Source organism: Gekko japonicus, unplaced genomic scaffold (assembly GCF_001447785.1).
Source record: "Gekko japonicus isolate JY-2015 unplaced genomic scaffold, Gekko_japonicus_V1.1 scaffold204, whole genome shotgun sequence".
NCBI classification, from domain to species: Eukaryota; Metazoa; Chordata; class Lepidosauria; order Squamata; family Gekkonidae; genus Gekko; species Gekko japonicus.
The window spans coordinates 441,687-457,061 of NW_015159716.1; the positions used below are offsets into that span (position 1 = coordinate 441,687).

A 15,375-nucleotide genomic window follows, 5' to 3' on the forward strand; every position below is an offset into this window, starting at 1 on the left:
AACTTAGAACATTCAAAAAAGTCTGAGGATGATTGCACAGTGAAAAAGGACAGGGGGAGAGTGCAATGCTATTGGAAGTGCTTCAGACATTTTAAACAGCACACTACAACAATTCAGAAGCAGAAAGAAGAGGTGAAAATGGAGAAAAGCAGTTTACATCAAGAATGGCTCAAACCATGCTTTGTTAACCAGATGCAAGCAGCTTTGTATGAAAAGGTAAATAAAATCGGTTAGCAGCCAGTTGCTAAAATGCTTATATCTGAAATGACACAAAAAATCCTTTAGCAACCAGCTACCAAAATGGATTTCAAAGGCTATCTGAAAGGGACCATAGAGCCACCCTGTGAAGGTGCCATTTCCTCCAGAGGGACTGATCTCTATAGTGTGGGTACCAGTTGTAATCCCGGGAGAACTCTGGGCCCCACATGGAGATTGGCAGTAGGGTTGTCAACTCCAGGTTGAGAAATTCACAAAAATTTGGGGATGGAGCCTGGGGAGGGACCTCAGCAGGGTATAATGCCATAGAGTCCAACCACCAAAGAAGCAATTTTCTCCAGGGGAATTGATCTCTGTAGTCAGTTGTAATTCTGGGAGATCTCTAGGCCCCAACTTGAGGTTGGCTACTAAACAGGGCTGCCAGCTCCAGGTTAGGAAATACCTGGAGATTTTGGGGATGGAGCCTGAGGAGGACAGGAACCTCAGTGGGGTATTAATACCATAAAGTTCACCTTCCAAAGTGGCCATTTTCTCCAGGTGGACTGATATTTGTCACCTGGAGATTAGAAATATATATTTTTGTGAGGAAGACAATCCCCTTTTCAGTGAGATCTTCATTTTCAAAACATTTATTGATGATCTCTTAGTAGTTTTTAACAACAGTGAGAGATTAGTTGATTTTTGTTCATGGTTGAATGGTTTACATGAAACCATCAAATTCTTGGTGAACTCAGACAGGGACATGGTCACCTTTTTAGACACGGCTGTCCTTAGGACTTCAGATAATCATCTGGCAATTCGGACCTATAAAAGAATCCACGGACAGTAATACATACCTACATTACTGGTCTTTTCATCCATCTCAAATGAAAAGTAACATACCTTATGGTCAATGTTTGCGGTTGAGACGTAATTCTACTTTTTTACAGGATTTCCAGAGGGACAGTGATGAATTGGGGAAACAGTTTGAGAATAGAGGTTACCCATCACATATTATTAACAAGGCATGCAGGAGAGCCACTCTGGCTAACAGGAGGGAAATGTTGGCTATGAATCAAAACCTGAGAACTCACAAATATGAAAGAATCACTTGTTTGTTTGAGTACTCACATCACGCGTATGCCAAAGCGGCTATTTTCTCCAAGGGAACTGATATTTGTCACCTGGATATTAGTTGTAATCACAGAAGATCTCCAGTCACCACCTGGATGTTGGCAACCCTGCTACCCTGGCTGGCAGCCCTGTCACCACCCCCTGTATTGGCCCTGTGCCCATCTCTCTCTGTAGCTATCAGCTTAGAGGGAACACTGGTACTCACATCACGCGTATGCCAAAGTGGCTATTTTCTCCAAGGGAACTGATATTTGTCACCTGGATATTAGTTGTAATCACAGAAGATCTCCAGTCACCACCTGGATGTTGGCAACCCTGCTACCCTGGCTGGCAGCCCTGTCACCACCCCCTGTATTGGCCCTGTGCCCATCTCTCTCTGTAGCTAAAGAGAGGTCTGAGTCCCAGGACAGACAGCAGCTTATTAGCCTCAGACTTTCTGATTCCGGATTAGTGTTCTGTGGTTCCAAACAGAAACATCTGCCCCTCCTACAATAAAACCACAATTCTAGTGGAGCAGAAACCGTGTTGGTCTTTGGCAGCAAAAATCAACAGGAGACTTGTGGCACTTTAAAGTCTAATAAAATTTTATTTCTGTATATTCCTACATAAAAATGGCTGTGCTGTGAGGATCCAGTCACTGCAGCTGAAGAAGTGGGCTCTAGTCCATGAGAGCTGTTGCTGGAATAAAATTGCTTTCAGTCTTTTTATGGTGCCATAAAAATCCTGTTTATTTCTGTGCCTCCTGTAACCCACGCCCGGAGGCTGGGAGAAATAAAGGGCAAGTGAAGTCCTTACCTGAGACCCTAACATAACATACTACCCCCCCCCCCCACAGAAAAGCTTCTTTTAATTTCAACTCTATTCACTTTCTCCATCTGCCCAGGTAATGTATTTAAATGGCTTAAAGGGCCACCTGTGGCTTGCAGTTCACACACCACAATTTGGCCCTGTCCCAAGCAGCAGGTATTCATGGGGCTGCATTCTCTGCCACTCAGAAGAATCCTGGGGCGGGTGGTGGTGGTACATAATTATCAGTATGCATGCAACTAGTTTCACTGCAACAACCTGTGCACAACCCAAGTAAGCCACTTCTGGGGTATGTGTAATTTAGTCTGCCATTGTTTAAACAGCTTTCATAACAGACAATGCCTTAAATTATTTCTTTCCCCCAAGGCTACTAAGGAGCCAAGATTTTCAAAGATCCTCAGAAAACAAAGCCAACCTCCTCTGGTACACACATGCCTTCAGTGGTTAAATATAGGTAAGCCTTCATTCTTCATTAACAGCTCTATTCAGAACCCAGTTACACCTAAGGCTTCATCTACACAAAGATCACATGGGGAAATCCCACCAGATTATAAAGAGAGGATCACACAACTGAGTGCTCCCCCAAATTGGGGGGAAAACCCTCCTAGCACAAAGAAAAGTAGGCCACAGGGACGCTTTTAGCCTTCCTCTTTCACATGCCAGTTCTCATGAGGAAGGATTAATTTTCATGGTGTTGTGTTCAGTTACGCAACCTGCAGTCTAAGTGAAACCATTCAGGAAAAGAGTTACCACATGATCTGCTGTCTGGGTATCTCATACTTTAGTTTTGGGGGTTTTTTTTTGGGGGGGGGTAGTGAAACCATTCAGGAAAAGAGTTACCATATGATCTGCTGACTGGGTATCTCATACTTCAGTTTATGTGGGGGGGGGATTACTTCATTTGTACCCCAACATTTCTTCCCAATAGGGACTCAAAGCAGCTAATACCATTTTCCTCCCCTCCATTTCATCCTCATAACAACTGCGTGAGGTACATTAGACTGAGGGCATGTGACTGGATCAAAGTTACCTAGCAAGCTCGCAAGGCAGTGTGGGGATTCAAATTTGGGTCTACCAGATCATACTCTGACACTCTTAACCAGTACACCTTTGCCACATTCCACAGACATCCGCTTTGTGTTCTTTAATGTCTGCCATTCAGTATCTTTTTTAAAAATATTGCTTTTGACATTTCGGAATTTTTCTGCAGGATAGTGGAACAGTGAACAGTTACTGAGGAAAGGAGACACAGGCTGAAGGCCAGGGAGGGCTGGAAAGGGGGGCAGCAACTGTACAGAGGATGGCCTAGAGCTCAGTGGTAGGTAGAACACACACCTATCCCACACAGAAGTTCCCAAATCTCTGGCATCTCCTAGTAAATGAACTTTGAGTAGCACACATGAAGAAAGACAAGACCACTCAGACTAGGCTGGCAGGTCAAAAACTAAGCTCAGACAAGACTAACTGAAGCAGGCGTTGAAAAATTAAGCGACAGTTTTCACCACAGCCTCAGAGTCGGCAGGTTCCCTGTTCCACTGATTCCCCCTCTGCCAATATAAGGGCAGTAATATTAGCCAGAAGGTGGGTAAAGGATGCCCTATGATCTCCTGATGTAGCCTGCGTGGAGGAATTCCTGAACCATTGCTGTTGCCTAAAATCCATCTCTGAGGTTGCTGGAACGGGCAAAGAGGTCCACATTAACTGCTCTACCTTGCAGTTACAAGGAAGGCAACTGCCCCTTGGTCTAAGAGACAACTGAGAGAACAGACAGATCTGTTTTTGAGTGACATCTGCTTCCAGTTTTAATGCACATAAGACCTATTTCCAGGCACAATGGGAAACACAATCTGCCTCAGAATAAGGCCATTTCATATAGTCAGACATACTACTTAGTCCTTAGACATTCCACACAACTTTCAACCCAGCTGAATATTTAGCAGGTGCAGTCCTCCTGTCTCTGAACATCTGTGCACAATGAGGGCTAGAAACTGCATTTTTAAAATAAGCATTGTGGTCCTCAAGAGTCCAAAACAAAGCCACAGATGCCTCTTTTAAAAAGGGACGATCCCTTGCTGTATGTCTCAGTTCACAGCCACACAGACCTCTGGGCCCTCCTTGACTATAACCAGTACACAATAACTGCCCTAATAAAACCACAGAAAGCTTTTGGGCCAGACGCCGCTGTTACACGAAGAGGGATATAAATTGACAAGAAAATGAACAGTGATCAATTGTTCGGGGTCACACTGGGAGGAGGCTTTGAGTGGGGCTGGCAGGCATCCAATACTATTCAATATTTTAATTAGATATTTGAAGGGCCGAGTGGTAAATACACTAGCCGAATTCATGAATGATCTGAAGCCAAGGGAAGAAACCGTGAAGACCGAGGCCAGGGATCATTAAATAAAGGTCTGACCTCAATAAGATGGAGCAATATGCTGTGTCGCTGGCCTGATGCCACACAAAAGCTTATATATGGCGGAGGAAAAGCCGTTCTCTGCTGCAGTCTCATTTTATTTATTTATTTTACTTTTACCCATTTTTGAATTCCACTGGCTTTAGAGGATTTAAGCTGGGAAGCAGAGAGCATCTGCTCCGCTCCTTTACCCGGCGTACAAAGACAAATCCTTTACCAACATGCACGATTCGGCATCAAAAGGAGAAATAGAAACAGGAAGGTCGGGTATAAATGAAGTCAATAAATATTTCCAGACGGGTGCACAAGAGTCAAGGGAGCCCTACCAAGTCTCAAGCAAGGGAGAGGTGTTGACCAGAGAGAGAAGGGGGGGGGCAATGCTTTCTGTGTTTTCCTGCCCCAACCACGAGTCATCGGCAGTACAGAGGAGAGTTATCTACTAGAGTCGAGTCCAGTAGCACCTTAGAGACCAATGAGTCTCTAAGGCAGAGGTGTTGAACTCATTTGTTATAAGGGCTGGATCTGACATAAATGTCATTTTGTTGGGCCGGGCCACGTGTGCCATAAAACAGAATGCCAGGTACCGGAGATATAAACTGTATAAAGGACAGCAGCTGGTAACCTCTAAGTTGGTGCGTCCTCACTGCAAGGCACTGCATGGGCAGGGAGGGGGGGTGTGCAAAGAAAAACCTGTATGGGCGGACTGGAGAGCCAGCGGCACAGCACTGGGCAGACGCTCCCACACTGCTCGACACTGCAGACGAGGCTGTTCTGCCATGCTGAAGACTGCTGCAGACGAGGCTGTTCTGCCATGCTGAAGCCACAATCGGAGTGGCTCCGCCCACTCCCTCCTGAGCAGCCTCCTGTTCCCTCCCTTGTACTAGCTGCTCCCGGGCCTCATAAGAGCCCTGGATGGGCCGGTTCTGGCCCCTGGGCCTTATGTTTGACACCCTTGTTCTAAGGTACTACTGGACTCAAACCTAGCTGTTCTACTGCAGACCATCACGGCTACCAGCTGAAACTGCTGAAGAAGCATAACTGGCTAATCTTTTGGGTCACCTTACATTCTGACCTTGTTTGCTCGATCAGTATGGTGGCTTTTCTTTGTTACTTATTTATTTACTTCATTTATACCCTGCCTTTCTCCACAATGGGGACACAAAGCACCTTACATCATTCTCCTCTCTTCCACTGATTCCTCGCAACAACCCTGTGAGGTAGGATAGGCTGAGTGTGTGACTGGCCCAAGGTCACCCAGCAAGCTTCCATGGCATGAGTGGGGATTTGAACGTGGACCTCCCAGATCCTAGACCGACACTCAAACCACTATGCTGATTTCCTAGTTCAGGCATTTTTACTTCCCAGTTATTGTTAAGGAACATAAGTGGTGGCTTGCTGGATTAGACCAGTGGTCCATCTAGTCCAGCATCCCGTTTCACATAGTGGCCAACCAGCTGCCCTGGAGGGCCACCAAAGAGAGGAGCCCTGGTGTTACCTCCTAGGCACTGGTTCTCAGAGGTTTACTGCCTCTGGACGTGGAGGTTATCTATCCGGATGCAATAAAAACGCTGATCTTAACAACTCTGGGAAATAGTAGTTGGGACATCACTATACAAGTTGGTTAGCAACTAATGTCAGGAGGGTCTGCGAATAGTAGTTGGGACATCACTATACAAGTCGGTTAGCAACAAATGTCAGGACGGAGGGTCTGCGGCTCTGTGGAAGAGCCTCTGCTTTGGATGCAGAAGGTCCCAGTTTCAATCTCCAGTTAAAACGACGAGGGAATAGGTGATGCAAAAGGCCTCCTGCCTGAGACCCTGGAGTGCCGCTGCCAGCCTGAGTAGACAATACTGATCTTGGCAGACTAGGCAGCTTCATGCGTACCAGCAAAGGCAAAGGCAGTTCCCCCAAAATAGTACCCTGACCCGCAGGAAAGACATGTGTATCCCGGCAAGAACAGCCATGCCTTTATTGCATAATAAGCTGCCTAGAAAGGCCCTCCAAATGGTCGTGAACTTTGTGTTTTACAGCCACAGCGGCTTGGGAATGTAATAACAGTTTTGCTGCTCCCCCCCCCACTCGCTGCTAAAAAAGAAAAGAAAAAAGAGCTGCATGTGATGTTTCAACAGGGCAGGGCACGAAATAAAATAAACACAACAAACCAAGGAACTGCCTAATTGAACAGGATTATAGTTCTTCGCCCAAGCAAAGAGCAGAGGTTTTACTCGAACTCTCTCATCACTCCGTCTTTTTCTGGCTCTCAGAGCTTTTTGATGCGCTAATTAGCCCACCCAACCTGGGACGGCCCATCTGGCTCTTCCTTTTGGGCTCTGACCATTTTTAGCCTGAAGAGCCACCCAAAACACGACCTCAGCTTTGCCACATGTATGTGCCTTTGCTACTACTGGTCACTCTAGATCTACATCTCTTAGCACTCTGGCACATGAACAGTACAGTGGAGGAGTGCCCAGAGGTAAAATAATATCCCTAAGGCCACTTGTCCTACCAACAATGCCACACATTTTTTAAAAAGTTACCAAAATAACACGGGCATGGGGTGGAAGGTGTGCTGTTCCACGATACCACAGGCACTAACCAGTACAGACCCACCACCCCATTCCAGAAACCATTCACAGACATGTGAACACCGTCACTTGGAGATAATCGGTTTTACCCCAGTCAAAATGTGTTGCCCACTGGAGAGTTGGGAAAATGTGATACCTAGCAATAAAAGCACTACCCCAAAGAAAGATCTCTGGATGTCTCACAACAAAGGAGTAACAGTCCACAAAACCACAGCTTTCCTCATTCCAAAATCCTTACTGGAACGTTTGTTCTGGCCTCACTGCTCTGCAAGAACACAGCCCGATAATCTGACTAAGTACAGGAGTACAGCACTTTAAATTGTGCAGATTTGGGTTGTGAATAGCTTTGGTTAAAAAAAAACACACACCATAAAAGCACCAAAAACACAACGGTGTTACCTCATCTCATCCTCTTCTTCTTCCCCAGACTAAACAGCCTTGATGTATCTGTTTCCCCTCAAACACCCACTCAAATGCTTTTCATCTCGTTTCTTCTTCTGGGATCGGATGTATGACCAGTCCAAGACCCCAACAGATCTCTGCTTGGGGGGGGGGCGCGCTGTGACAGTGCATACCTGTTGTGCCCTTCTGCTACGCTTGCCATCTGAAAGCCTCACAGTTCTCCCTTATTGCCTACAAACTTTCTACCTAAAGGGACTAAGAGCACACGGCATCTATCGGGACTCATCTTGCAGCACAGTTCCAAGCAGATTTAGGCAGAAGCAAGTCCCGCTGAGTCTAATGGGACATACTCCCTAGTGTGAGTCTTTAGGATGACAATCTGTGCCGGGCTGGTGGCCATGACAACTGGACGCAGCTGCATCCTGTCTCGTCTGGTTCCAGCTTCCGAACAGCAGTCCTTAAGGAAGTCGGAAGAGGCTGCTGGTCAGCTCTGGTTTCCGCTGGGTGTTCTTGTCTGTTTTGCAAACTGCTCGCTCTGCTCATCTAAGACCACTTGCTTAGATGCTCTTCATGTTTAGACATTTCAATCTGGCTTGCCAGGAGGATCCTACGTAAACAGCTACACCAAACGGTAGTTTGAGAGATAAGAGTCTTTGTAGCATAGAGAGCCAGTTTGGTGTAGTGGTTAAGTGCGCGGACTCTAATCTGGGAGAACTGGGTTTGATTCCCCACTCCTCCACTTGCACCTGGCTGGATGACCTTGGGCAAGCCATAGTTCTGGCACAGCTGTTCTTGGAAAAGAGCAGTTTCTATCAGAGCTCTCTCAGCCCCACCCACCTCACAGGGTGTCTGTTGTGGGGAGGGGAAGGGAAAGGAGTTTGTAAGCCGCTCTGAGACACCTTTGGGTAGTGAAGGGCAGGGTATAAATCCAATCTCATCTTCTTCATCATCTCATCATAGAAAGCCAGTGTCTGATTACTCCACAGCCAAAGGTTATGAAGGGCCGATGATCTGCCAAAACGCTCAATATTGTACAAATCTTTACACTGAAACTTTCTCAGCCTGCAAAAACCCAGGCGTGCAACTAGACTTGGCTTTTTCCCCCTCCCCTTGGAACGCTGGCTAAATGCACTGGTACGTGACCCAGAACAAACTTACCTGACCGCTATAGGCTTGTTCCAGTAGGAGTCCACAGTCCATGCAATGGCAGCAGCAGAATGTCCGCAGGTGAGTCGCTTACATCTGCAGCCAGAGATCTGTGGAGCACCTGGAGTTCAGGCAGCCTTTCCAAAAAAAAATTATGATTTGGTAAAGTTAATCTGTTTTACACATGGAGACAATCAGTGAATGAGGTACATAAATTTGCAGCCTCAAGGCTGCAGTTCAGAGATGCACGCTGCCCTTTTAAAAACTACATCGCTGTGGGGCGCAGCCATGGATTTCCCTGCCCTAAGAGTGGACTAGGAAGTTCGAATGGCCCTGAAGCACGCCAAGCGGAGTGACAGCTGTAGGGGACATTGACTTCAGTGGCACCAACCATGGGCATTATTTATTTATTTGATTTATATACCGCCCTCCCCGCAGACGGGTTCAGGGCGGTTTACATCAATCATAATAAATACCAATAAAACAACTATTAAAATACCAATTTAAACCAATAGAACCATAAAATACCGTGTTAACCATTTAATTCTGATGTCAGTCAGATTATTTAAATTCAGCAGTGGGTAGCCCAATATCTATTTGGATCCAGGCCACCGAAGGGGAGATAGCAAGGATGGAAGAGCTCCGTCTTGCAGGCCCTGCGGAACTGTAATAGATCCCGCAGGGCCCTGATCTCACATGGGAGCTCATTGTAGCAGGTTGAGGCTAGCTGGAAGTCCCTGGGGTTGAGGACTGCTAAAAGATGTTGATTCGTGGACCTCAGTGTCCTCCGGGGCTCATATGGGGAGAGGTGGTCTCGAAGGCATTAACTCACCCATTGCTTCCTGCCACAAAGTACTGGCAGAATGGGAGCAGGGCAAATGTTGAGGCACACTGAGTGATTAGCACTGTTGTTGATGGATCTGAGCAGTGTTCCCTCTAAGCTGAGTTAGTGTGAGCTAGCTCACAGATTTTTAGCCTCCGGCTCACACATTTTTGTCTTAGCTCAGGAAGGAGGGCTCCAGAGAAAACTAACTTATGCAGTAGCCAACTGGCTCTCACAACTTTAATGCCAGTAGCTCACAAAGTAGAATTTTTGCTCACAAGACTCCACAGCTTAGAGGGAGCGTTGGATCTGAGCCAAGTGATCCCTGAAGCACTGTGAGAGTTCCTGAGGACTGGCTTTGCTTGCTCCTGGCCACCAGTAGCCCTGTTTAGGGCACTGCCCACTCCCAGGAAAATTTCCCTGTAAGTTAAATAGCCCGTTCACCTCTGTCCTCCCCCATTCTTTCATTAGACCCGCTTTGTTCTCCTTTCCTCCTTGCTTTTTGCAGCAAGCAGAATTCCAGTTTTGTTCAACAGGATGGGGGGGGGGGAATGAGGTGATTTCTGGAGAAGCAGGCAGGAACAGCCATAGCTGCGTGTCATCCTCCTCAGCCTTGGACGTTTTCAAGGGAATCTATTAGGAGACACCTAGATCCTAGTCAAGGAGCTGCGGTGGCTCAAGTGGTTAAGATGCTGAACTGCAGGCTGTGTAAGGTCGGTAGTTCAGCAGTTCGAGACCCGAGTGTGCTTAAGGTGCTACTGGATTCGAATCTAGCAGTTCTACTGCAGACCGACACGGCAACCCTCTGAAACTATCTTAATAGTAGACAAGCAGAAGAAGATTAAGAGAACACGGGAGCACTTGGGTGGGTCTGTGTGAAAAGCTAAACGAGATTGAGAATATGTCTTTCTCCATTGCCAGAGATGGAAAATTCAAGTACTGTTTGCATAAACTTGCGTAAGAAGCACAGCTTGAAATGTAGGCATACTGCACTTTTTAAAAGGGTTAAATAGATTTGCTCTTTCTAACACACCTGGATTGCTCTTCTCCCCCCCTCTTTTTTTCCTCCATGCACAGACGACATTGCTTACTTAGTCTTGGCTATTGGATACATGTGGCTATTGGATATATGCGGTGGCTCAAGTGGTTAAGACCCTGAACTGCAGGCCGTGGAAGGTCAGAAGTTCAGCAGTTCGAGACCCAAGTTGCCACAGGACGGAGTGAGCTCCCGTCTCTAGTTCCAGCTCCTGACAACCTAGCAGTTCGAAAGCAAGAAATTGCAAGTAGATAAATAGGTACCACTTCAGTGGGAAGGTAACAGCGTTCCGTGTGCCTTGGTGTTTAGTCATGCCCCCCACATGACCACGGAAACGTCTTCGGACAGCGCTGGCTCTTTGGCTTTGAAACGGAGATGAGCACTGCAACCCTAGAGTCGGACTCGACTGGCTTTTGAGCAAGGGAACCTTTACCTTTATTGTACATGACCACGCAGTCACTTTCCGAACAAGAATTTAGTATGATTCAGAATTCAGTATCCTGATATTCTTAGCTTGCCTGTTTGATTCAAAGAGCCCAAGCTTCTAGTCCTTAGAACAATGAACTAAAAAAAAAAAAAAGTGTATGCTCAGACCTCAGAGGATGCAGGGAAGGAGATCTGCATACCTTAAAGTCTCACTCATCTGATTAGCATGCAAAGAGCAGAATGTGAGACAAAACAAAGGAATGATCCAGCCTTAAATTAAAGCACTTCCTAGTTCTTGTTGATTTCGGTTCCAGAAATTTAAAACACATGCTTAATTCCATAAAACCAGCGGTGCTCAAAAGTGCTTCATTTTTATTGGGTTGTGTGCCAAACACATATATGCACAGTTATTTACTTTACACGCTCTAGTGAGATCTAATGTGGGCACTCTTAGTACAGAACACATACAACTATGCCTGTAGGTGACCGTTTTTTATTTTATCACTTCTTATTAGGTCTGCAAAGCAGGGTACATTAATCAGTTTTTTTAAAAGATTGACCCCAACGGTGTCCCCAATTGATCAACAGTTTGTTTTAAATTAATACAAGTAATTATACAAACTGCATTCTCGCCTACTAGGAAAAAGGCTCAGTGTGGAAATAAATACAACTGCCTCTAGAAAGAGGCTCCGGGCGGGTGCCCCGGTCTTGGACACTCAGTGTCAATTTGCTGTGGCGACCTCAGCAGGGTATAATGACACTGAGTCCACCATTTTCTCCAGAGGGACTGATCTCTGCTACCTAAAGAACAATTGTCATTTTGAGTGATCTCCAGCCCTCACCTGGAGATTGGCAATGATGGTTTCCCAGAAGGGAATAGTTGGTTTGGAGGGTGGAATCTATGGCTTTTTACCTGTCCGAGGTCCCACGCCTCCTGAAACCTCACCCTCTCCAGGCTCCATACCTCACATCTCCAGGAATTTCCCACCTGGAGTTGGCAACCCTATCTCCTTCCCAGCCAATCATCAACCTACCTTTATTTCCCTCTCTCTTCAGCTTTCCACCCCCCACACACCTGCAGCCTCTCCCATGCTCTGAAACCCTGACTGCTATGTGACATTGGCTGTCATACGGGGGCCACCTCAGCAGCATATAAGGATACAGAGCCCACCATTTTCTCCAGGGGAACTGATCTCTGCCATCTAGAAAGCAGTTGTAATTCTGACTGATCTCCAGCCCTCACCTGGAGATTGAACACATTTTACCTCAGAACAGCAAACTGTTTAGAATGCTAGAAGCAAAAGCCAATCAAGTTGCATATGCAAACAACCTCTGTGTTCTGACTGGCTATGGGGGGGAGAGGAACAGTAAAATGTTTAGAATGTTGGAGGCGAGACTCAAGCAATGCAGCCAGTGGATAGGGACAGATTCTGAGTGACACACCAGGGCGCCAACCAATTCCGGAGCGTGTGGAATGTTCTAGAGAAGTGCCACCACCATTCGGCTTTTATTTATAAGGGAGATGCGCTAAAAGGGGAAACACCTCTTTTAAGAAGCTGTTGGCTACAATGCAGGCACGCATCTTGTACTAGCCAACAAGAGGATGCTTTTTTCCTTTAGTGCCATTACTTTCTTCTATGCAAATGTATGCAGATCTAATCAGTTACATTAACCACTCAATTAAAACACATAGAATTAATCAACTAGGATAACTTGAAGCAGATGATAGTCCTTCTGCTTACACATTCTCACTCATTAGCAAATCAGGGATGAAGACATATTAGCTAGACAGATGACTAAAAGAACTATCCTAAGGAAAATTTACACCCTTCTAAGTGTCAGATTCGACTGTGCGACTGAACAACAAAAGAAAACCCACTGACTCCACTGGGTATGTTACACTCTTTAGGATGGCACTGCAAAGGTAGTTTTAGACTGTGAAGTGTCTACCAGATCCTATGGGTGGCTATAGCTGGCTCCCAAACATTGCCATTCTAAGCACAGTCCACTGAAGTCAATGGTCATAGAAGAGTGCAGCTGTGCTTGGGATTGCACTTCTAGGCATCCCCTCTCCTTTTCAGCATCTCCAGTAGACAAGGTTTTAACTGGTCCAAGAATGTGTTCTAAGGCTGGGTCCGACCCCTCGGTCCTCCCACGCCCTCCCCAGCTTCTAGTCCATGGCTTGCTCCCCCCAGGAGGACAACTATGAGTCCCGACATCTTTGGGGCTGTGGCTCAGTGGAAGAGCCTCTGCTTTGCATGCAGAAGGTCCCAGGTTCAATCCCTGGCGTCTCCATTTAAAAGGATCCGATGCTGTGAAAGATCTCTGCCTGTGATCCTGGAGAGCTGCTGTCAGTCTGAGTAGACAATGCTGACCTTGATGTACCAATAGCCTGATTCAGTATAAGGTAGCTTTATGTATGTAGGTAGGTAGGTAGGTATGTAATGCTTACCATCTGGACTGCCGGGGCTTCATTTCTCTTCTCAGTCAATGCACTTCAAGCTACAAAGACACAATATGCAAAATGTAAAGACGGTGTGTATTAAGGAAAGCAAATTCTCCCTCAGCCAACAGTTAGGGCTTGCCTGTTTCCACCTGGCTCAGATTTCCTGCTCCTTTCATATAAGTACCAAAGAAAGGATTTTATCAGGTCTCGTGTTGCCCATCGAGGGGGGGGGGGGGGGGGGGGGGGATGGATATCCTGTAATGATCTGAGTGCTGGACTAGGATATGGGAGACCCAGGATCGAATCCCCACTCTGCTACAGAAGCTCATTTGGTGACCCTGGGCCAGTCACACACACTCAGCTTTACCTACCTCACCTAATAGTTTTGAGAATAAAATGGAGGAAAGGAGGATGATTGTAAGCTGCTTAGGTCCTCAGGTAGGGTATAAAGGAGGTGAACTGGTTAAAATTGTGCCTTTAACAGAAGCCAAACACACTGAAATGTAGCCAGGTAAGGCTCTCCCCCACTTACTGTTATACCAGGAAAAACTTCACTCTGCTAAATGTCTGAATATCAGCCACCCATTAAAGGTCCAGGGAGCTAGTAATAGGGAGACCAGATCTCTGGCTTCAGGCCCACCTGGTCTAGTGCTTTAGTGGGAGACCTCCCGGCTTTAGTGCCCACTGCCAGCCAGTGGGGGGGGGGGGGAATGACCAAAAAGCAGCATCATGCCAATCAGTTCCAGCAAATACTGACGTGACATCACTTCCACGTATTCCCCCACCACCACCCCTGCCCCTCTCTGTATTCTGCTGGTTGCCAACCAATGGCTGGATTGTATAACCCTAGCTAGTATCAAAAGGTTACAAATGAAACTGAGAAGGCAACCTAGCACTGACTAATAGCCTGGTCTGCAACGACCAGTAATTCTGAAGGAGGGACACTTTTACAGAGGAATGAGGGACAAAGGGCCAACGATCCCCATTTCCCCTTTCAAAACAGTCTGCTGCCAAATCCTGCTGCCATAGATATTACTTATCCACACCCTCTTTTGCAATTAGAGGGGACTGGTACCATGCAGACGCTGAGACTTAGCCCACAGGCTACCACAGTTCCTGACCCCTAAACTAAAGGCACTGGAATCTTCTTCTCTGTTCAATTTGGGAAACTCCTCTCTACAGTACTTGGGGGGGGGGGGTTTCACCCTCAGGCGACCCAATTCTTCCCATGGTCTCTATTGCAAAGCTAAAAGTAGAAAAGATCACGACAAGGGACCTCATACTGGCATACCAATGCTAAGTATAAGGTAGTATTATTACCACATCAAGGCACCCAAGGACTGTGGTGGTTATAACTGTATGGCACAAGGCCTTGCTTGAACCAGATGTGTGGGGGGGGGGGTACGGCTGGGGCACCCGCTTCTCCTTGGAGGAAGGGTGGGATTAAAAATGTTATAAAGGTATGAATAATTGCCCGAGCCAAACCCCCTCAAAACAACTGAAGCAGACCAATGGAGCTGACGCTAAAAGTGAAGAACTATGCTAGCACTTTATTATTATGTCTTGGTTTTATCACTGTATTTATATTAACTGTTGCTGTGTTATTATATGTATTGTTGGAATTTTTACCCTGTTCTGTAAGCAGGAAATACAAATTAAATAAATCAAATCAATAAATGATTGATACATTCCTCTTGTTCCAGCTGCCAACACCAGAGCCACTAGAAAGCCAGAATGGTGTATTGGTTAAAAGCAGCGGTGTCAAACACATGGCCCACGGGCTGGAACTGGCCCATCCAGGGCACTTATCCAGCCCACTGGTCACTGATTTTTTTGCCAGTTGACCGAAGCTATGCATTATGTCCCAGTACAGCGTCCCAGTACTAATGAATAATTGGCAGTGGAAGTTGGAGGGTGGGCATCAGGGAGATACATCAAGGAAATACTGTAAGAGAATGT

General features: G+C 46.4%; 1 protein-coding gene and 1 non-coding gene across 2 annotated transcripts in view; one reads left to right on the top strand and one right to left on the bottom strand.

Moving 5' to 3' along the window:
- Positions 1-8,764, bottom strand: part of LOC107113404 (plexin-B1-like) — a 122,855-nt gene extending 114,091 nt beyond the window's left edge. The window contains 1 exon segment of the mRNA XM_015414766.1: positions 8,698-8,764. The gene's annotated coding sequence lies outside the window, so the exon portion shown is untranslated.
- A 4,429-nt stretch (positions 8,765-13,193) lies between these two features.
- On the top strand, positions 13,194-13,265 carry TRNAA-UGC. Its single transcript has one exon. It is a non-coding gene; the product is annotated as a tRNA-Ala (tRNA).
- Positions 13,266-15,375: the final 2,110 nt, after the last annotated feature.